Below are 22769 nucleotides of genomic sequence, written 5' to 3' on the forward strand. Positions count from 1 at the left end.
TGCTTTTTGTGTTCTTTTCAAGAAATCTTTACCTTCTTCAAAATTATAAAGATAAATTGAGGCACAGAGAGGTTAAATGGTTTGCACTAAGATTGTGGCAAGCAGTTAGTTCTCTTTAAAACATAATTGGCTCTTTCCTCCTGGGCATGTGGCTGCCAACCAGACATTTCTTTCTTTTCTTTTTTTAATTGATGAGAGGGAAGGAGAGAGGGAGAGGGGGCGGGAGAGAGGGAAAGAGGGAAAGAGAACAGCATCTATCTTGTTGTTCTACTTATGTATTCATTGGTTGATTCTTGTACATGCCCTGACTGGGTTTTGAACCTGCAACCTTGGCATATCGGGATGTTTCTCGAACCAACTGAGCTACCCAGCTAGGGCCCAAACAGACATTTCCTACTTTCCCTGTATTGAGAAGTGGCTCTATAAGGTTGGATGAGATCAGTGGGATGTGTATAGAAGAGATGGTCATTTCCAACTTGAAAGCAAGATACTCTTCTTGTATTTGACTCTTTTCACCCACCCTCTCCACACCCCGTGCACTATAATATAGACATAATAGGGATCCAGCTTTGATCATATAGATCGGGGACGGGGGGCGGGGGGGATGTCTAGCCCTCGGGCCAGAAATAATTTAGTCTGGCCCTGCCAAGGCAATTGCAAGGGGGACTTGAAATTCAATAAATCTAGGAGCTTTTTTCATAGCTAATTTTTAAGTTGATAATTTTGTATGGCCCATAAATGATGTTATAAATATCCAAATGGCCCTCAGTAGCAAAAAGGTTCCCCACCCCTGATGTAGATGAAGGCAATATGCTCAATGATCTCAAGGAGCAGAGCTCATTTAAGTTTATTTAAGTAATATTTAAAGTTATTTAATAACAGTAGCCCAAATTCTACCTTTTCCATGAAGACAGTCCTGATCCCCTAATTAGTATTTACCTTTTTTCCACCGCCTAAGTGCTTTTCTGCTCCTGAGGACAGGGGTCATGAGTTTAGTCTTGTGCCTTGCACATGGTAGGCACTCAGTACATATTTTTAAATGAATGAATAAATGAACTAGAGATAAGTCAATTTTTCCAGGAGTTAAAACTGTATATTTAATATTAAGAAATGTTAATCAGTCATGCGGTGAGTGTAACCTAGCTGGGAATTTAAGCTCTCTCCACATTGGTTCTGTGCCTTTGCTGTGGTGAGGGTTTGACTCAGCAGTTCTGAATCAGCAGATTTGCCATGCTGTATCACTTTCATCTTCCCTGATACAGTCTATACAGCTCAGTATCTTGATACTACTTGCTGACATACTGTGACCATGACCTCATTTGCCCTTTCAGCAAACCAGACTTTTCTGACTGCCATATAGTGAGAAAAGGTTCACGTGGACAAAGAGATGCTATTTTCTATTTGAGGCAAATGACTTGACTTAGCCAACTGTGTGACAACTGGCTTTGCTCGTGTTCTCTTGGCATCTTAAAAGAACATTTGAATCATATTTGAGATGCCCTTGTGTTTCTACCTTCAGATGCCACAGTTGGAGATTCTGATTCAGTGTGTTTGGGGTTGGGCCCAAAAATCAACACTTTTAAATAGTTCCCCTGGCAACTCTGATGACCACTTATTAGTTTTGGGAATCACTGGCAGAGAAGAGTTAAGAGCCCCGAATCAGAGAGACCCTACTCCTAATTCTTCTATACAGTTACTGGCAGTGTAACTGCGAAAGTTACAGTGTCTTTACGCTTACGTTTGATTACCTCAATATTATGTAGCCAATAACAATACCCACTTTAAAAGATTATTATGAGGAATAAATGAGATAATCCATCTCAGATGGTTGGCACAACTTTTGACAGTACACATTCAGTAAACTGTAACTATTGTCATTACTATTATCATCTTTAATTATCAAGTTCTTTATGAGGGATCTTTCTAGAATATACAAAATGGAATGTACTGTCTACACACACACAGAATAGATTCATGTTGTGTGTAGATGTGTGTGGTCTTTTTCTTAACTGGGTTCTTAGTTTAATTAAAGTTCTATGTGGGATTACTCTGACCCCAGTTTCTCCTCATGAATAATTTACCAGTTAGTCACTCTTTTAAAAATAATTGAGGGATTATTACTCTGTGTGTGTGTGTGTGTGTGTGTGTGTGTGTGTGTGTGTGTGTGTGTGTGTGTGTGAGTATTACAAAGAAATGCTACCTGTAAAATTTAAAAACTGAATGTTCTATTGCATCATTTCTCAAATAAGTAGTTAACATGTCATAATTTAGGGGATGGAAGTTGAGGTTGTGGGTAAAAGAAACATAGAGAGCCACCTATTTCAAGTTCTGGTCTCTTTATATAATTCTCTATCTGGCCCATCATCAGAGAATGGAACAGAGGTTTTCTGAGCTCGGGTTTTGTGATGCTACCTACAAAATAAACTTGAGTTTTTGATCGGTGTGTGTATGTGTGTTTTATATATACAGGAAAAAGTGATGGTGATCCCTTGGGGCCGGAGGGAGGAACTAGGAGTGATTTGAATCACAATATCAAAGGTTTTAGAGCCACTCCCTTGGACCTTCATTTATTGTTGTGAATTTATTCCCGTGGTTAATGGTGAATATTGAAAAGTTAGATTTTGGAGCAGAAACACTCTTTCATGGCAGGGACAAGATTTCTTTTTGATGAAGCAGAAACTCCCCAGGGCAAGAAAATGAGTGGATTCACCTGAAAAGTCTTCTTTGCATGAAGTAATTCTATCTCTAAGAAAAGAGTGTTAGAAGAGGAATATATAATCTTTGGGTCTATGTGTTATATGCCTTTCATCTACAAGGATTAAAAAGTGTATCACATTGCAAACTTTAATTATTCTTATAATTACTTAGAGTTGCTATCAATTCTATTTAATTTAGGTAACTTTGACATATTTTGCCACATTTTGATTCCCTTTGCATTCAGCTGTTTATTGAATTCTCAAATTGACTGGAGAGTAGGTGAGAGTCATGGTCTACAACTCTCACTTTAGTGAACCCTTCACAGTCAAAGTTCATTTATCATCGTCAACAAAGAGATGTCATCATTGACCAGAATGGATGAGAAATTTCATTTCTTGGGGCAAAAAATATATTTAGAACTGAAATTTTAATTAGAGATAAGGTTGATTAATTAACAATTAAGGGCTTTATTTTGGGGGTTGATCACCCTCATTGTTCTTTCAATTATTAGACATTCTTAGTTATCCAGAACCCATGGAATTCTTAATAGAGTTGGTTTGTATATAATTTTTACTCTTTGACTCATATGAACTTAAATCTTGTCGAAAAACCTATATGGATTTCAGAGGCTTAGTGAGGATTAAAAGTCTATAAAATTTTAAATAACTTCATCTAGTGAGCATGTTTACCTAAATGTGTCATCAAACTTCTCAGTTTTCTGGTTAGAAAACCCGTTTGGGACAGACTGACTCACACTGTTGACTGATAGAATGCAAACACATTCAGAATTCTCCTGGCAAGACTAATTTCACAAAGTTCTGTGAGCTTTTAGAGGTGAAGTGTTTCATTTTTCTAATAAGTCTTCCTATCACTAAGAACTTTCAAAATAAACACATCTTCACAGTTGTTGGGTGCTGGTTAGGTGGCATAGGCATACTACTGTATCTAAATCCCCCTTGCCTCTTAAAGGAAATAATTCTTAAAGGTAATCTGGGAAATATTAGTAGTTAGCCCTTGGATTGATAAAACTGATACTCTGTAATTCAAGATATTATCTTCATATGTAAATAAACATTTTACTGGGTAAACATTATTTACTGGGTAAAAACATTATATTATTTAACATTATATTTCACTTTTGGTCCACAGATATCAAATTCTTTGCCCAAATAGTTACCCATATTCTTCTCTATTAGCTCTTGTTTAAGGAAGGCACATAGTAAAAATTTTTCTCCCCGTTTTGCAGATAGAAACCTCAGCATAGCATTCACGTTTTGTTTTGTTTTTTATCAAGTTTGCTCAATGAATGTAAGGGAAACTCAAAAGCTGGCCAATGACGGTGATATTCTCTAAGTAAGGTAGTTGAGTAGCTCTTTTTAAGGATGAAGTGATAGAGATTGGAATGTCTTCTTGGCAGAGATCAGGATACAGTCAAAATAAATAGACATTCCTGTTCCTTTCTCTTTTCCAGTTAGTTATATCTCATTGCCATTCTTTCATGTTGCTGTAATTAGCCAATTTAAGGCCAGACAAAATGGATTAGGTAACATATTACATACCCACACCTCCCTTTTTGGGATTTAGGATGGAATGAGATTTTCATTTTTATTTACTTTAGCCAAATGGACAAGTACTTCTTCAATTCCATTTTGTTCTAAAGTAAATCTTTATCAGGAAGTTGTACATGGAATGAGTAACATGGAAACCATTTCTAAAGAGCCTTGCCCTGTTTAGTGTTTTGCTTATAATAGTAGTTTCATGGTGGTTGTTGCTAATATTATTTTTGACATGTTCTTTGCCAGTTTGACTCTGGAACACCTAACATGGTGCTTTGTGTATGCTGTGGGTTCTCTGACAAATTAACAATGGTGAGTTGAGATTTTTCTGCATGACAAATTTCTCCTGGACTCAGGATAAAGGGGAAACCCAGGCTAATTACACACAGGGTTTGCACACCCTGGCCCTAACTCACTCATCCTCAACAGAGACTTAATTCCACAAACTTGTCTTTTTTATTTCTTTGTACCTGTTAGTGCAATCTTCTGGCTGAAATACCTTTTCCCACTTATCTGCTGATAAGAGTATACTCAGTCTTCAAGTTAATTGCTCCCTGCTCTGATGTCTTTCCAGTTCCTCCATGCAGAACTAATCCACCCTCAAATAGGATCCCTGAGCATTCTGTACATGCCTTCATTGCAGCCCACGATTAATTACCTCATACTACTTATGTATGTTCTAGGGTCTCAAAGAGGGAATCCATATCTTATTCTTTATTTTTTCCCTAGATCCTAGTTCCATGCACAGAAATAGGTTAAATGAATGTCAAATGCATGAATGAATAGATGATAGACATCCTCATTTTCCCTTTTTAAATATATAGAACAAAAATGCTCTTTTTTGTTTTTCCCCCCAGAAAATCCAGCAGTCCTTCATTATATGGTAACTTTATATATTTAACTGTTTGAGGAACTGCCAAACTTTTCTAGAGAAGCTGTATCATTTTATATTCCTACCCAGCTGTCAGCTATGTATAAGGGTTCCAATTTCCCCACATTCTCACTAACTCTTGTTACGATCTCTTTTATTATAGTCATCCTAGTGGGTCTGAAGTAATATCTTATTGTACTTTTGATTTGCATTTTCCTGATGGATAACAATATTGAGCATCTTTTCATGTGTGTATTGTCCATTTATGTATCTTTTTTGGAGAACTGTCTATATAGATTCTTTGCCAATTTTTTAATTGTAATTTTTGTCTTTTATAATTGAGTGGTAAGAGATCTTTGTTTATTCTGGATACAAGTACCTTATCAGATGAAAGATTTGCAAATATTTTTAATCATTCTATGGGCTGGCTTTCAACTTCCTTGATGGTGCTTTTTGAAGCACAAATGGTTTTATTTTGATGATGTTTGTCCAGTTTGTTTACTTATTTTTGTTGCATATGCTTTTGGTATTATATCTAAGTAATCATTGCCTAATTAAGATCATGAAAATTTATGCCTGTGTTTTCTCCTAAGAGTTTTATAATTTTAGGTATTTGATATATTTTGAATTAAATTTTGGATGTGGTGTGAGTTGTAGGGGTCCAGTTTGCTTGTGATTATCTAGTTGTCCCAGCTACATTTGTTTAAAAAGTCTGTTCTTTTACTTCACTGAATTGTCTTGGCACACATTTAAAATCAATTGACCATCAACATGACATTTTATTTCTGAACTCTCAGTTCTGTTCCATTGACCTATTTGTGTGTCCTTTTGCCAGTATCACACTGTCTCGATTACTATAGCTTTGTAGTAAGTTTTGAAATTGGGAAGTATCAACCATCCAACTTGAAGGCTGTTCCTGGATTCGTTTAATTTCCATATAAATTAGGGTCAGCATAACAATTTCTGCAAAGAAGTCATCTGGGATTTTGATAGACTGGATCTCATGTTGAATCTCTAGATCATTTGGGGAGTATTACTACTTTAACAGTGTTAAGTCTTCTGATCCATGAACATGGGATGTCTTGTCATTTATTTAGGTCTTTAATTCTATCAACATTGTTTTGTAGTTTTCAGAGTATAAGTCTTATACTTTTGTTTAATTTATTCCCAAGTGTTTTATTTCTTATTGATGGTATTGCAAATAGAATTATTTTTAAAATTTTATTTTTGGTTTGCTTATTGCTACTGTATAGAAATACAATTGATTTTTGTATATTGATCTTGTATCCTATAACCTTTCTGAGCTCTTTATTAGTTCTTTAGTTGATTTCTTAGGACCTAATTATTACCACTGTTATCATCATATTAGTTAAATTCCAAAGTAAAAATGTTGTGAGATTGTTCATCTTTCTTAAAAGGCAAAGCCTTGGTTTTATTATTTTGTAGGATTGTACATTAGTTATTTTGTCTCTGCCTAGATCTAAGTTTTTATGATGATTTTGTGTTGCTTTATATGTATATAATCATCTCTTAATTTTGTATTTTGAGGAGAAGCTTTATTTCACCCATAAGTGGTATTTGCATATGTTTAAAACTATTCTCTGTGGAGATTTTTAGCCTTGTCATAAAACGTAGTTTATAAAAGAGAAAAAAATATCATCTGTATCATTTTCTCTGAAAGAGAAAAGTGATCATTCATGGCAATGATTCACAGTTCCTAATAGTTTTACCTCTTATTTGGCTTTATTTCTGATTATCCAGAAAAAAATCTGGAGACAATTTGGAGTTCATGAATTATCTCCTGTTTACCTCAGTGGTAGTGTTCTGTCCAAATAAGCAGTATCCCTTGTATTTGGGCAACATAAGGAAAGCTGTGGGGGAGGAACAAACTGTCCTTTACACTCAAAAGTTTTTCTGGCTGGTCTAATAAATAGATATGAGACAGATTAGCAAGAGAATATAACCAAATTTAATACATACATATGTATGGGAATGCCACCCACACAAGAGATTCAAAGACCCCACATGCAAGAGAGGTTCAGAGATAGAAGGGAACATGGGTAGATAAGACATCCAGAGCTAGGGATGAGATACGGTGCCTTGGGGCTTCAAAAGTTCATTGCAGGATGATAAGAAAAGACAGACCTCTAGTAAATAGAAGTTTGCCCTGCCCTGTAGATAGGTGATCTCTGATAATAGCTTATTATGGGCAAGGCCCCTAATTCAAGTTCTTCTAGGTAATTAGAAGGAAAGGCAGAAGTTTCTCTTGTGCCTGAGGCTAAAGTTGCCTTTAGTTCTAAGTAATCTGCGTACCAGTCACATCTTGGGGTGGCTTGTTCTGAACCCCCACAAAGCTTATGTGGGCTTTGCTTTTATAAGTCTTGTTTCTTCTGTACCAGCCTGCCCACAGGTAGCAGAATATGTCACTCCAAAATATGCCTCTTTGGCGTAAGGGTTATTTTGAGCTGATCATATTGAGAAACAGCAGATGCAGGGGAAGTTCTAAAAACAAGAGTAGAGTCCCCCTTTTCTAAAGGACATTTACATTTATGAAGGAAATATTAGTAAGAGTGTCTCACTCTCAGTACCGGGAAGAGAAGAATGATTAAGTCACAAGAGAATCTTATCAGTGGAAAAGGCAGCAATTTAAAGCTGCATAACAAACTTTACTCTTGCTTTTCCTGAATCTTCCCATAACTAGCTGCCTCCTTACTCCTCCCACCCCCCCTCCAATCTTTCTTTTGTCTTTAGCTGAAGATGGTATTTAAATTGGCAGCTTAGGTCATCTTTGCAGTTACTCATTTTTCCTGGGTACATCCCACGTACGTATTTATGAGGTATTATACATGTTAATACATTTCTATTTGGTTTTCTCTTGTTAACCTGTCCTTTATTATAGGGGGTCTCAGCCAAGATCTCAGAAAGATTAGAAAGAAAATTATTTTTCCTCCCCTGCACTGTGCTTCCCACTTCAGATTATTTTGAAGCAAATTCAAAACATCTTATTTCATTTTTAAATGTTTTCAGAATATATCTCTAAAAGATAAGCTTTTTAAAATGCACATCACAAGAGCATTAATACACCTAAACATTAGGAATAATTCATATTGTGAAATATCCCAGATACTGTTCAAATTTCCCTGATATTTATTCTCTCTCTTTCTCACTCTCTCACTTTTGTAAAGTGTCTTCAAGATTCAAATAAAATCATTCATTGCATTTTATAGAAATGTCTAAATTTCTTTTAGCTTATAAAGTTTCCCTCTCTGTTTTCCTCCTGCACATTATTTGCTGTTTGTTAATACATAATTCTCACAATGTTGATTTTGCTGCTTGCTCTCCTGTGTTGTCATTTATTTTATGTATTATATTGTTTTTTTCTGTGTATATATATCGATTTGAAGAAATTTAATGTTTCTACATTTTTTCTACAGTGTAAAAGAGTGGAAGTTTATATCTATGGGTCAGTGTAAAAACATTTAGAAGCACAAAGAATAATACATTTCTATTCTTACCCTCAAAGAACAGGGGACTTTTGGGGAGAGGTCTTCTCTAAAATCAGCAGCTTCTTTGAAGTCTCTATAGCTGCTTCTACCAGTTATAGTACTCATGTTAGTGACTGTGTTGGAGAGAGCCATACTTTTATTTATTCTGTAAATATCTGTTGGGCATCTCTGTGAGGGGATAGGGATACAGAGATAAACAAAAGATGTCTTTGCTTTCCTGGAGCTTACACACGAGTGGGGAAGAGAAGGAAGACAAAGAAGCCGTGATAATCAGGCTTGTCCATCTCCCCTACCCCTCCTAGCTGTTGGTGTCCAGCACTTATCCTTCTGATTCACTCATATCGTAACATTCTTAAGTTACAAAGAACATTTGTCCTCTTGCCTCACCATACATATCCTGTTCTCCAAAGCTAGACCCTCAAGGCTGGCTTCTTCATTTCTCAATTAACTGTGCTGTGGAGTCTATTTCTTATTGGTGATATTGAAGTAATTATTCAGAAAGCTGACTAAATGAACTTAGACTTTGCGGGTTTTCAAGGTCTCACCATTGCCTATTTTATATGTCCAACCTGCTCCTGTTACTTACCTTACCCTGCTGATACTGTGGTAGGCAGTTAGACAGACATGAGCAGAGTGAGGATGATGGTACAGGAGGTCACCAGGGTGGAAAGCCCTGGGAGCCTAGCAAAGGACAATTGTAGGGTGGGACCTCACCCCCAGGGTGACCTTTTCTCTCCTAGCATATCACTAGACACCCTGACCTTTCCTCCCTAGAGATAGCATCTATGCCTCAGTTGTATTTCAGCTCCAGGCCCAGAAAAGCAGTAAAACCAGACAATCAACCCCACAGTCTAATCTCAGGACCAACTGCATTGGATAATGACCCCCTGCCCTAGTGCCAACGAGTCAGTCAGTGTAGACCATAATCCTGAAAGGATACACCTGGAAAACTGCTATATATTCTATTAAGATCTTCTCCTGGGACCTCCCCTAAAATCTCCACCCTTAAAACACTTAGGACTGACGACCCAGTGTGCTCTCCCTCCCAGGAGCAAGCCTTTCCCTTCCTCCCCTTCCCTAGGTGAGTTACCATTAGCTTCCTCACTCTCAAGCTCCAAGGGCTCTTCCTTTACTTCTTTAACTTGTTTCCTAAGCCCATTTCTTCTACGAATTACTTTTTTCTACCTCTGTGATTTTATAAATAAATGTCTTATAGTTTGGGTCTTGGGTCTGAATTCTTTCCTAGCCAGAACTCAAGTACCAAGGTTGCTGAACCCAGGTCAGGTCACTAGTCTAACATCTGCAGCCTACAATACCTGAAGGTATGTGAGGGTGAGATAACCCCCATCACACACACCCTTTTATGTTTTGCATATATATTTTTTTGGATATATTTTAAATGAAAATAATTATTAATGAATACAGCATCTGTGAGAAAGTTTGAATAGGCTATTATCATTTAATAAAAGCAGAATTTGAACGTTGTTTGTGAAACATTTTGGAATGTGTTTTGATCTGAATTGTCTGTTTGTATGGACAAAAAGGGGGTTCTAAGGAAAGTAACCTCATAGGGTAATCTGATCACAAATTCCTAACTGGGCAGGTCATGGTTGGTAGTCACTCTCAGGCATGTAACTTCTTTAGTTAAAGGTTTATCTTTGTGTTAAGCAAGCCCTGTTCATTATTTGAGTACCTAGGTTAACACATCTTTGAAATGCCTCTTTTCAGACCCCTCCTTCTAAAGCATGACCACCCTCAAGAGAACACGTGATCTTGTTAACTAACTTGTAATCCAGTGTGCCTTGCTTTCTCCCACCTTCATGTAATCATCCCTCCTTAATTCCCAATGCATAAAAGAAGCTGCAAACTGTCATTTCTTGGAATCAGTTTTCACCCTCTGTTGAGATCTTGCTTTCACAACTATCCTCTGTTTAGCTCAAATAACTTTTAATAAAAATTATTTACAGGTTTGGACATTCTTATGTTGACATCTATATGTTTGTACTGTTTTTTCTCCCCTCTAACCCCTAGCCTTGTATGAAGTTGAGAGAAACGAACCAACTTTCTTTAGGTTGCATGGTTTGGGCAGTTGTGAGGGCTCAGCCATAGTGCAAGAAAAATCTTTGAAATCACAAATCTTCTTGGATTCATAAGGTTTCTTTCTGGAACTGGAAGTGGGAACTAAATGACTGTTCTGCATGTTTCCCTAACAAACAAAATATAATCAGTCTAAAGAAATACAGGCCTATTCAGCGGAGACAGGGAAGCATGTTTCAAGATTAAACTCTCAGTCAAGAAGAGAATTCTTTTCCCACCATTCAGAGGTTACTTGGGATGATGTTTTATCTGATTTGCTCTGCTTTGTTATTATTGAGGCATGCCTCATTTAGACTTCAACACAGATGAAAATTAAGGAGTGATTTCCTCCCCCCTTCTAACATTTTTGTTATTCTGTGCCTCTTACTTTGTTTATTGATAAAAATCTTAGCCATCAAAGAAATGGTGAGAATAAGCCACTGAATTCTTCTGCATGAAGAAGCCAGGAGAGTTCTCTAAATGAGTCTCCACAAATAAACACAGAAAAAGACCATCCATTTAATCTAAATGCTGTCCTAATGGTTTACTGTTAACATGTTTGAAAGTATGGCTGTAGAACAGCTGGAGTGTTCTTGAGTAGATTATTAGCTGGAGTTTTGATTAATCAACAAATCTGTTTAGAGTAAGAAGTCATTTGATGTAAAGCAAGTGACAGTTGAGCCCTACAGGGAAATGTTTTTTCTTTTTCTTTCAACAGCTTCCAAATAATAGGAAGTTATATTTATTAATTTCCCTTTTAAAACTGTAGGCATTTATATATGTTTTTTTTCTTTTAAATAATTTTTTATTTTTCAATTACGGTTGATGTACAGTATTATATTAGTTTCAGGTTCAGGTGTACAACCCAGTGATTAGACATTATATACTTAGTAAAGTGATCACCCTGATAAATCTAGTACCCATCTGACACCATACACAGTTAGTACAATATTATTGGCTATATTCCCTATGCTGTACTTTACATCCCCGTGACTATTCTATAACTACCAATTTGTACTTTTTTATTTACTTTTTTTTTTTTTTTATCTTAGGGAGGGAAGGAGAGAGAGAGATAGAGATAGAAAGAAACATAGATGTGGGAGAGACACAGCAATCAGCCACCTCCTATACCGCATGGAGCCCTGACTGGGGATCAAATTCACAACCTAGACATGTGCCCTGGTTGGGAGTTGAACCCACAATCTTCTGGTACACAGACAGAATAATATTCCAACCAACTGAGCCACCCCGGTCAGGGCTACCAATGTGTACTTCTTAATATCTTCACCTTTTTCACCCATCTCCCCACCCCCTCCCCCATCTGGCAATTATCAGAGTATCTATGAGTCTTTCTGTTCTGCTTGTTCATTTCTCTTGTTTTTTAGATTCCACATTTTACTGAAATAATATGGCATTTGTCTTTCTTTCTCTCACTTCACTCAGCACAATACTCTCTAGGTCCACCCATGTTGTTGCAGATGAAGATTTCATTCTTTTTTTATTGCTGAGTCATAATTCATTGCATATAAGCACATCTTTATCCATTCATCTATTGATGGACACTTAGATTGCTTGCATATATTGGCTATTGTAAATAATGCTGCATTGAACATGTGGATGATATATTATTGGCATTTTATTATTCATGGGTTTATTTTCTTTTTTTTCTTCTTCCTAAAGAAGACCCTTTAACATTTTTTGTAATGCTGGTTTTGAGGTGATGAATTCATTTAGCTTTTTCTTGTCTGGGAAGTCTTTTTTCTGTCCTTTGATTCTAAATGATAGCTTTGCCAGGTAGAGTAATCTTGGTTGTAGATCCTTGCTCTTTGAATATTTCGTGCCAATCCCTTCTGGCCTGCTACGCTTCTGTTGAGAAATCAATTGACAGTCTTATGGAAGCTCCTTTGTAGGTAACTGTTTTTCTCTTGCTGCTCTTAAGATTCTCTCTTTGTCTTTAACCTTCTGCATTTTAATTATTATGTTTCTTGGTGTGGGCTTCTTTGGGTTCATTTTGTTTAGGACTCTGCACTTCCTGGAGCTGTATGTTTGTTTCCTTCACCAGGTTAGGGAAGTTTTTATTTTTTTTTATTTTGAGAGTATATTTATTAAAGCTGGAAACAGTGAAACAAGGAAGGGCTGAGGATAGAAGAAGCAACAGGAGAGATACTAGGAAGGGCTACTTTGGCTCTCTAGAAACATTATGAGAAAGAAGTGAACAGAGGTGGGGCTGCTGTCAGCACATTGGACAGTCACTAGAGACAGGTTCACGGGGTTAGCCTGGGACAAGCTGCCACTGCCCATTGCTCCTGGTCGCAAGTCTCATGAGGAACCTTAGAGAAAGAAAATTCACTCGTAAAGGAGATTCAAGTGGGCATGCCCCAAAGAGGACACACCAGGAAATTTTAAGTCATTTTTTCAAATAAGTTTTCAATTCCTTGCTGTCTTTTTGTGCCAACATCCCCATGATGTGATTGTTGATATGCTTGAAGTTGTCCCCAGAGGCTCCTTAAACTACTCTCATTTTTTTTGGATTGGGTGTTTTCTGCTTCATCTTCCAAATTGGTGGTTTGGTCCTCTGCTTTGTCTGCTCTACTGTTGATTCCCTATAATGTATTCTTCATTTCAGTTAGTGTGCCCTTCATTTCTAAGTGATTCTTTTTTTTGTTTCTATCTCCATTTTTATCTCTTTGTTGAAAATCTCACTGAGATCATTGAGCAGCCTTATAACCAGTGGTAGATTGCTTGTCTCCATTTTGTTCTTTTTCTAGAGTTTTGTTCTGTTGTTTCAGTTGTGACATGTTTCTTTGTCTCCTCTTGTTGCTGCCTCCGTGTGTTTGTTTTTGGGTATCAGGTAGAGCTGCTGTGTCACCCTGTCTCAGTAGAATGGCCTAATATAGTAAGTGTCCTGTAGGGCCCAGTGGCACAGCAGCCTCCCAAGTCACCCAAGCTGGGCCCTCCAGGTGGACTGTGTGCATCCTCCTGTTGTAGTTGAGCCTTGATTACTGTCAATAGAAGGGATTTTCCCCCAGGCCAATCAGCTATGAGGACTGGCAGTGACCATAGCAGAGGATCTGCTGTGCAGGGGCTAACACACAGAGCAGGACTCGCTTTATTGGGACTCTGGTGCTGGCTGATTCTGCCCCTTGAGTGTGTTGTGGAGGTGGTTGGTTGTTGCTTCAGTGCAGTCCACCTAGTACGCTGGCTCTGGGGCCTCCCAGGAGGTGCAGTCCAAGATTAGTCTCTGTCTGTGCCCCGCCTGTGGCCACCCAGCGGGAACTACAAAGCCATCTGCAGATGGCTGCTACTTGTGCTGGGCTTGGAGATGCCTGGGAGAGGCCAAGCTGCAAGTCAAGGCCAGCTGCCGCTAGTGTCACTAGTGCTGCTGCTGGGGACACTTAGCAAGAGGTATGGGGTACACAGAGGCCAGATGCTGCTTATTTGAGAGATTTTAGGAAAATCAGCAGCATGAGCCAAGACAGGCCATTTGTATGAAAAAGACACTGGAAAGGGCTTCGGTGGGCCCCAAAGTTGGGTGGGGCTGGGTTTCAGGGAACTACAGAGGGTGGGTGGGGTGGAACAGTGTTAGCCAGGTTGATGGAGACTTAGATATGGTGCCTGCTTCTGTGGGGTTTGGCTCAGGAAAGGAACAATGGCCTCTGCCAGGACTTTTGTCTGGGAGAAAACTGCCCCTCCACCTCTCATCCTGCAGTCTGACAATTCAGTTCCTCCCCATATGTCCCTGGCACCTTTCAGCTGTTGCTGCAGCACAGCTCAGAGCCAGTGAGTCGAGTAAGTCCGTGTGTGGGTCCTTTAAATAAAACGCCTGGGACTCCAGCAGCCTTGGGTCTCACTCTGCCACAATCCCTGCTGGTTTTCACAGCCAGAAGTTTTGGGGCTTCTCTTCCCTGCACTGGAACCCTGGGCTGGGGGTACTGGTGTGAGGCTGGGCCCCCTGGCTTCTCAGGGTGCGGGGGCCTCTGCAGCCAAATATCCCTCCCTGTTTTTAACTGCCACACATGGGAGTGAGACCAGCCTGTTGGCGTCTCCGCCCCTCCTACCAGTCTCACTGTGGCTTCTTCTTTATATCTTTAGTTATAGGAATTATGTTTAGCTAGATTTCTGGATGCTTTTAATGATGGTTGTTCTTTAACTTAGTTGTAATTTTGATGTAGTTGTTGAAGTTTCTAGTATTGCGGTTACCTATGCTGCCATCTTGACCAGAAGCCCAGTGGTTTTTTCTCTTTAATTGCACTTATATTTGGTCCTAGCTATTGACACAAATGGTAACTATTCCATTTTGAGATTTCTCTGCTATCTTTGAAGGAAATGTGTACTAAACATTTGATAGCCACATGCAGTATTCTTTTGAGTACATTTTCCTTTACTTATATAAATTCCAGTTTTTATTATGGCATGAAATGACTTGAATGTCATATTTACTCAGAACAAAAAATGCATGATATGAAGTGACAAAACTGTGAGTTAGAAATTACTTACTTTTAAGAAAACATGTACTCAGCCTCATAAATCCTGCTAATATGTTTCTTCTGAAATATCTTCTTAAGATGTAAATTACTTATTTGCCAGACATCTCTGACATTTCATGCTGTTACTGGGAAGTTCACAGAAATAAATTGAAAGCGCTATGGGCATAAATGTATGTGCATGATAAGTAGGGAGGAAATGAGAGTTGGTGAGTAGAAATTGAGTTAAATAGGAGAAATTGGTATGGAATTCTTACACACTCCAAACCAACTGAATTAGTAGAGAGGGAATTTGACAAAGTGAAGCTTGGATTCCACAGTGTTAAACAAATTTAAACTTGTCAGGATCATGTAACGCCAGAGCTATACACGTTATGAACTGTTGCTGAATCATTCACGTGGTGGGAAAGGTGAGCCAGGAGCCTGGATTTGAACTTTAAGGCTCAGTGTAGGATTGTACTGAGGGAGGAAGTTTCAGCTATCTAGAGAAGGACTTACAGAATCAGTGTTTGGAAGACCAGTGATGCTAGGCCCTCAAAACCTGACTTTGATGGGGAAAAGGAAATGTACGGATGTATTGAAATATATTGAAATATATTGACAATGGCAAAATAGTCTTTCAAAAAATGTTGTGTTTAAGTATAGTTTCGATGATATGTTAGAATTTTTCCTTCAGAAGAAACATTTCTCTAAAATCAAAGTCCAAGTCAGTAGGAAAGTCTGATTCATCTTACTAACATTCACTTTACATACTTTTAAACATAGTATCATGTTAAAAATGAGAACAGATTCAAGATTAACCTCATGCAAAGTTATAAAGTAAGACATGCTACTCTCTTTCATTGTTAATAATAATATAAAGTGTCTATTTATAGAGCGCTATTTAGCTACAGTTTTCAAATCCTTACAAAGGTTCATAACTTTGACCCACCAATTCCATATCTAACAACTTATTCTCAGGGAACAATCAGGAAGGTGTGAAAATTAATTGGAGTCTGAGGCTTTTCATCATAGTGTTCTTTATAAAAGTGAAAAAGTGGAAGGAATCGAAATGCCCACAGTAGAGAATTTGTTAAATAAATTATGTCTGTATGAAGCAGTATTATTTGTGTACTTAAAAATTGTGGTATAGCCCAGCCAGTGTGGCTCGGTGATTGAGCATTGACCCAAGAACCAAGAGGTCACTGGTTCAGTTCCCAGTCAGGGCACATGCCCGGGTTGCAGGCGGGATCCCCAGTAGGGGTGTGCAGGAGGCAGCCAGTTGATGATGTTTCTTTCTCATCGATGTTTCTATATCTGTATCCCTCCTTGTTGGTGATTTAGGAAAATGTTATGATGTTTTCGTTAGTGGGGAAAAAAAAAATAGGATACCAAAAATGTATAAGGTATGAATGGAGAAAGTTGTTTTTATCTTTTGTTGTAGTTACTGTTTATGATGTTTTTAACTTTAAAATCATACATAGGATCATTCTTTCTTCCTGTGCCTTGATGAAGGACCTGCCTCCCCTCTTTTCTGTCTACTCTCTCTGCAACAATCACAGAGTTTTCCAGCTTGTTCTGCTTCCCCTATCAAAATTGACTTCGTTTGTATACTACTATTCTCCACAGCTGGGCTAAGTCAAGAGAACTAATTCAGAACTAATTCATAAAATATTAATGGAAAATAATAGATTAAAATGTAACAACTTTTCCTACATTTCCGTCACTTATTCAACAAACTGTATTTCCATGCTTTTGACTTTGCAGAAGGAACTGTGAAAAGTAAGCACACTTATCAAAAAGTGAGAATACTTGATTTTTCACAATCACTTTAGGCAAGCAGATGTGATTAGTGTAGGGATCTTGTGACAGTGTCAGGCCAGAAAGCAAGTGGAGTCTTTTGGTGCACTTAAAAACCACCCCATTGGGTGAGTCTTCATTTTGTATATGTGGTAGATTGTGCTCTTCATAATACCATTATATTAATATTTCTCTTTAAGTAGAATGATTTCCAAAAGGGGAACTTTTCTGTTGTCATTGTACCTGCAACACAGCATTCCACTTGCTTTTGTGTCTCTTTGCTCCACACTGAAGTGTATGCCCCTTGAAAGCTCTTACTTACCATCCTTAGCAACCCCCATAAGAATCTAATTAAATGCCTTCTTGGCAATCCTAAAAATGCCCAGTGGAGTGACACGGGGTATATAAAAAATAACCTACTTTGCAGAAAGGCAAATTTGAAGAAAGTCGCAAATGCTTACTGAGTGCTTCCTATGTGTCAGACACCATACTTAGCACTTTCTATGCAGTACATAATTTAGTAATCGCAAGAACCTGAGATCCATATCATTTTTTTAACAGATGTGGAAACTGAGACTTACAGATAGCTAGTGGGATCAGATGAGCAGATGGGAACATGGTTCAAACTCTTGTTCTGTGAGTCTGTGCTTTTAATTCCAATACCCTACCCCTTTCCAAGGAAAGGCCTCTCTGGGAGGTGATATTTACTCCCCATTTATGCCAGGCATCTCCATCCTCATGACCGGCCAAAGCTGTTTGGCTTCAAATTCTCATGAGGGAATAATACACTTGCCAGGAAAGTTTACCTGCAAGTTGCAAATTCAGGATATAGTCTATTTCTGTTCCACCTTGATTTCCATTTATGAGGCAAGAATTTCCATTTTTATATGGTTTAATGACTCTTTTCCTCTTTATATTTTATAATCAGATGGAACAGAAGTTTTGAGGTTGCCTTTCCACATTCAGTCTTTGGCTTCCTGTTTTAAAGGACTGATAAACTACTGGTAGCTGTGAGCTGGTTAGATGTATTTATCCAGTGCTTCATGTATGTCCTTCATTTTCCTAGGGCTGAGCTGGATATTGAATAATTACAGTTCTTAATGTCCTTTTTGCCTCACCTTCCATAATGTTGCAACAGTGGTGTCAGTACCATGGTATGAACACCTGAATCCTCATTGAATCTTCCATCTACAGATTATTTTTATGAGGGTCTTCTCTCTTCAACTACTGTATATTGTAATTATGTCTGACATTTCTTCTAGACCTCCCACAACACCAAGCACAAGGCTTGAGCACTTGGTAATGATTCTAGGGAGAAGAGCACCAAATATATTATCAGGAGAGCCAGCTCCTAGTCTGGCTGTACGACTGTTTAGCAGCTAGATTTGGAAATTTTTTAGCTGAGACCTAATGGGCCTCACTTTTTGCAATAAAAAATTAGAGGGTTGGTCTAGATTGCTTGGTCTTTTCTAGTTTGCATTTGGAATTCAGAGATCTAGGTAATTTTTTATGGTTACCTAATAGTTTGATTCATTGTGGTGGCATTAACAGGAATAAAAGCATTGTAAATTGACCTGGATTTGCAAAGATGATATTAAGTTCAGTTTTGAATATGTGACATTCGAGAAGCAGAAGGGGGTACCTAAATCTAGATATCCTTTAAGAATGATGCCCTGGCCAGTGTGGCTCAGTTGGTTGGGGCATTGTCCTATGCACCAAAAGGTGATGGGTTCAGTTCCTGGTCAGGGCACATACCCAGGTTGTGAGTTCGATCCCCAGTCAGAGCACTTGCAGGAGGCAACCAATCATGTTTCTCTCTCACATCGATGTTTTGTTCTCTCTCTCTCTCTCTTTCTCTCTGTCTCTGTTTCTGTCTCTCTCAAATCAATAAAGAAAAAAAAAATTAAAAATAAAGAATGAAAATACAGCCCTGGCTGAGTAGCTCAGTTGATTAGAGTGTCGTCCCCATACTTCAAGGTTTCAGGTTTGATCCTGGTCAGGTTAACAACCAAGGAATGCATAAAATAAGTGGAACAACAAATTGGTGTTTCTCTTTCTCTCAAATCAATCAATTTTTTTTTTTTTAAAGCACTCAATTTGTAAAAAAAGAAAGAAAGAAAAAAGGAAAAGAATGAAAATACAGGTTGGATTTTAAGTTGGTGGAGGTGCTGTCATTCTCACTGACTTCTTTTGATAGCATGGATTAAAATCATAGGCTTGAAGTAAAAAGTACTTATTCATAACAATCATATAATCAAATCACTGATTTTTAGACCTGAAAGAGACATAGAAATCATATAGCCTGTCCCATTTGTTTTATACATAAGATTGGAGAATTGGGATTTACCCAAGTTACACGTTAGCTGCAAATATGGTCTGCAGACCCCAGTCCCCTATCTCTAAGTTTCTGGTTCATCCCTCAGTGTGCTTATGTTTCCTTTTAGACTGCTTTTTAATATTTGTAGTATTCTTTTGTAAACAGTAAATTCACTAATTGTGCATCCAAATACATATGCAAAATTACTTGTAAAACTTAGCTTAGCTTTCTGGGAAGGAAAAGCAATCAAATTGCATCATCACTGTATCCGAATTTTGACCTCTATAATTAAATAGTGTTGTATGGAAACCGCTGAATTGTGCAGTTACAAGGGTATGGTTTTGTGACATCTGTTGAAAGTTAAGTCATGGTGTACCGTCCTAAATGGCTTTTTGGTATTCTCAGGAGGTATTAATCTCTCTGCATCCCTGCCCAGAACCTGTATGAGGTCTGGGGTATGTGAAATATAGGCTGATCATGTTGTGATTCTCTATAGAATTATACCAAAATATGTGTTTGTGGTAGGTCTCTATATTTTTCTGACAAAGAACTGTATATCCATAACAAAGGTCAAATGGAGATCTGGCATCCATTTCACTACTTGCAAGACATAATCTCAAGAATATGTATTACACATAACTCTTTGCCAGAAAACTGAAAGGAAATGATTGCATTTGAGTACAATGTATTCTACAACAATAGTGTGCATGAAATTTAAAACTGCTGGCCTTCCAAATATGATTTTTAAGAAGTAGACTTATTTATTTTTAAAAACATTATGCCCGCTATGTTATGCTTTGTGGGATATTCTTAAAAGCTGAGATTTAAGATCAAAGAAACTAAAAATCCTAAAGATAATATTGCAAGATATTGAATTCTCTAGTACTCTAGTTTAATGTGTTTATTGATTTCTACTGAATGTTCTGTTTTCACGTGCATTTCATGTAATGTTCTTTTACCATAATACTGCCCTTTTAAAATCTACCCAGCATGATTACATAAGTGCCTTAGAAGAGTTAGTATTAAGTCTTAAACTCTTCAGTGGTGTCTCTGTTTCACATATACACAAACTAGTTGGGATTTTGTGTAGGTGGAAACCACATCTACCTCCTTCACTTAGTTATCTAGCACAGGACCTGGCATGTAGCAGGGGTGTTTTTAGTTTTATTTTTGAGTGATTGAATCAATGAATGAATGGCAAGCAGCACTAACTAGCTAATTAACTAGTTATTTAAACTAAGTAAATAAATAAATTAATATACTCATTCATATATATGTGTGTGTGTGTGTGTGTATATATATATTTCAAGGGAGTATCTGAAGCCTTTGGAGAGATGTCTTTGAAAGTTATCCAATATATGATTGACTCTTAAACACAGGTTTGAACAGTTCGGGTCCACTTTTATGCAAATTTTTTCAATAAATACCTGGTTTTGTAATTGCAAATTCAACCATGGATCGAAAACTGTATTTTTCATCTGTGGTTGGGAATCCATGGATACAGAGGGACAACTATATGCATTTTTCTATGCCATTTTATGTAAGGTACTTGAGCATCTGCATATTTTGGTATCTGTGGGGTGGCTGGGGACGGGGGGGGGGAGAGGGGGAGGCGGGTCTTGGAACCAATCCCTATGAATACTGAAGGATAACTGTAGTTAAGTTTGGGGGGAATCAAAAGTTATATGCAAATTTTCAACAGTACAGGGGTTGGTGCTCCTAACCCATGCATTATTCAAGGGTCACCTGTACTCACTCAACAGGAGTGTCAAATATGGTTCATTGTTTTAGTCACCTGTTTGATATCAATCTGGGAAACAGGCCTGTCATAGCAGAGAAGGGTTGATGATGGAAATCTTCCTTTACAAAGTGTTTCAGCCAAGAGAGAGGTAGAAGTGCTTTGTTCTTTCCTAAAACCTGAATAGGACTTAGCCCAAGGTGTGGTCAAGCCAACAACCCTTGAAGCTGGATCCCTGGTAACTTTCCTTCAAAGACTTCTCTACCCCCAGAGCCAGCACTCTCTCTAGTCACCCCTAGGTAAAAGAGGAACAAGAAATTAATTCTGCCTGTGATTCCTTCCTCATGTGGCTTTTGAAAAGCTACCATTTGAACTCCTGCTTTGTAGAATAGAACTATCAGTGCTAACCTAGTTGGCCAAGATGTTATGAAAAGTAATTTAACGCTTTAAAAAAATCCATGTTTGAAGCCACATTTTTATACAGAGTTGCCATAACAATACTTGCTTCCCACTTTAGTGATTATTTCAAGGTCAAAAATGCAGTAAATATATATAGTTTGTATATATGGTTTGTTTTAGTATTTTTTAAAAGAATGTATGGTTTCAAAAAAGGAAAACTTTTTTTCTTCTTCACAGCCTTTTACCCCATTGAACTGAAAAAGGAAAAAAAATATGCAAACTTTATGAAAGTACAGACAAAATTGGCATTTCACTTATGGGAAAATTTTGCAAAATTGCACTGACTAAAAGTGATTTTTGTTTTGGCTTTCCTGTGAAGCCATCCAGAAAGGCCAAAAATTACTGGCATTGCTTTTGTACAAAACCTTTCACATAGACTCCACTTGTAATTCTTCCAAGTACATAATTCAAGTCATTGGTGACACACATATCCACACATTGGAGCTGGTCAGTGAACAGAAAGTTGTCATGAAATGGGGATATTTTATCTCATGGACAGACCAAACCACACAGATTACAGCAAAGGAAACATTGCATTAACATGCTTGGGAGCAGGGTTTCCTGAGCTGATCCCTGTCCCTTAGTCCCTCAGTGGGAAAGCCAATTGTTTACTGATTACAACGAAGACATCACTTGGCAAACATTTTGGCCTCAACTCAATGTGTGACATCAGTCTCCTTTAGGATTTTCCACATAAAACGAATTCTCCAAAGAAAACACAGAAGTTGAGCCTTACTTTGAAATCTAAGGTTTTAAATTAACTATCTCAATCATGTATTTTTTATTTTTTATATTCTTTCCAAGTAGATATTATCCAACACTTAACATACAAGTGCTAAACTTTCATAGTGTTTTTCAGAGCTTCCATCAGATAGTCCTTTATAGCTGTCATCACCCAACCCCCTTTTATGGGGGTGATATCTTTCTTTGTTTCTCAGTAGAGGGTCACTGATTTGGGAGTGGTTTACATCACTTTGTTTGAGGAAGGAAGTAAACATTATTCTTTGACCCCTTAAGACAAATTAGTCTTGCTTTTGTGGGGGGTGGCTCTGTGCTTGAGAAACAAAGTACTCTCACTAAAGTTAGAGGGACTCCATGATGATGCCTGTCTTGACATCTGTCGTTCAAAAATGAGACATGTGAATGGCATTTCACCTTATTGTATAAACACCTCCTCTGTGTATACTTACGTGAAATTCTTAGTCTCCCCCACTTCCTGTTTCTTTAGGTGTTCATTTAGTACCTTGATGCAGGTGGCCTTAATGCAGGTGGGAATGAGTTATGCC

At 37.8% G+C, this 22769-nt stretch overlaps 2 protein-coding genes across 6 annotated transcripts in view; one reads left to right on the forward strand and one right to left on the reverse strand.

Annotated features, from left to right (window-relative positions):
- CMSS1 (cms1 ribosomal small subunit homolog) overlaps nucleotides 1–22769 on the forward strand; it is a 340238-nt gene that overhangs the window by 82477 nt on the left and 234992 nt on the right. The gene's annotated exons all lie outside the window — the stretch shown is intronic.
- The window catches only part of FILIP1L (filamin A interacting protein 1 like), a 277711-nt gene that overhangs the window by 76647 nt on the left and 178295 nt on the right, over nucleotides 1–22769 (reverse strand). The window lies entirely within an intron of this gene.

This window comes from Miniopterus schreibersii, assembly GCF_964146895.1.
Source record: "Miniopterus schreibersii genome assembly, chromosome: 5".
Taxonomy (NCBI): domain Eukaryota; kingdom Metazoa; phylum Chordata; class Mammalia; order Chiroptera; family Miniopteridae; genus Miniopterus; species Miniopterus schreibersii.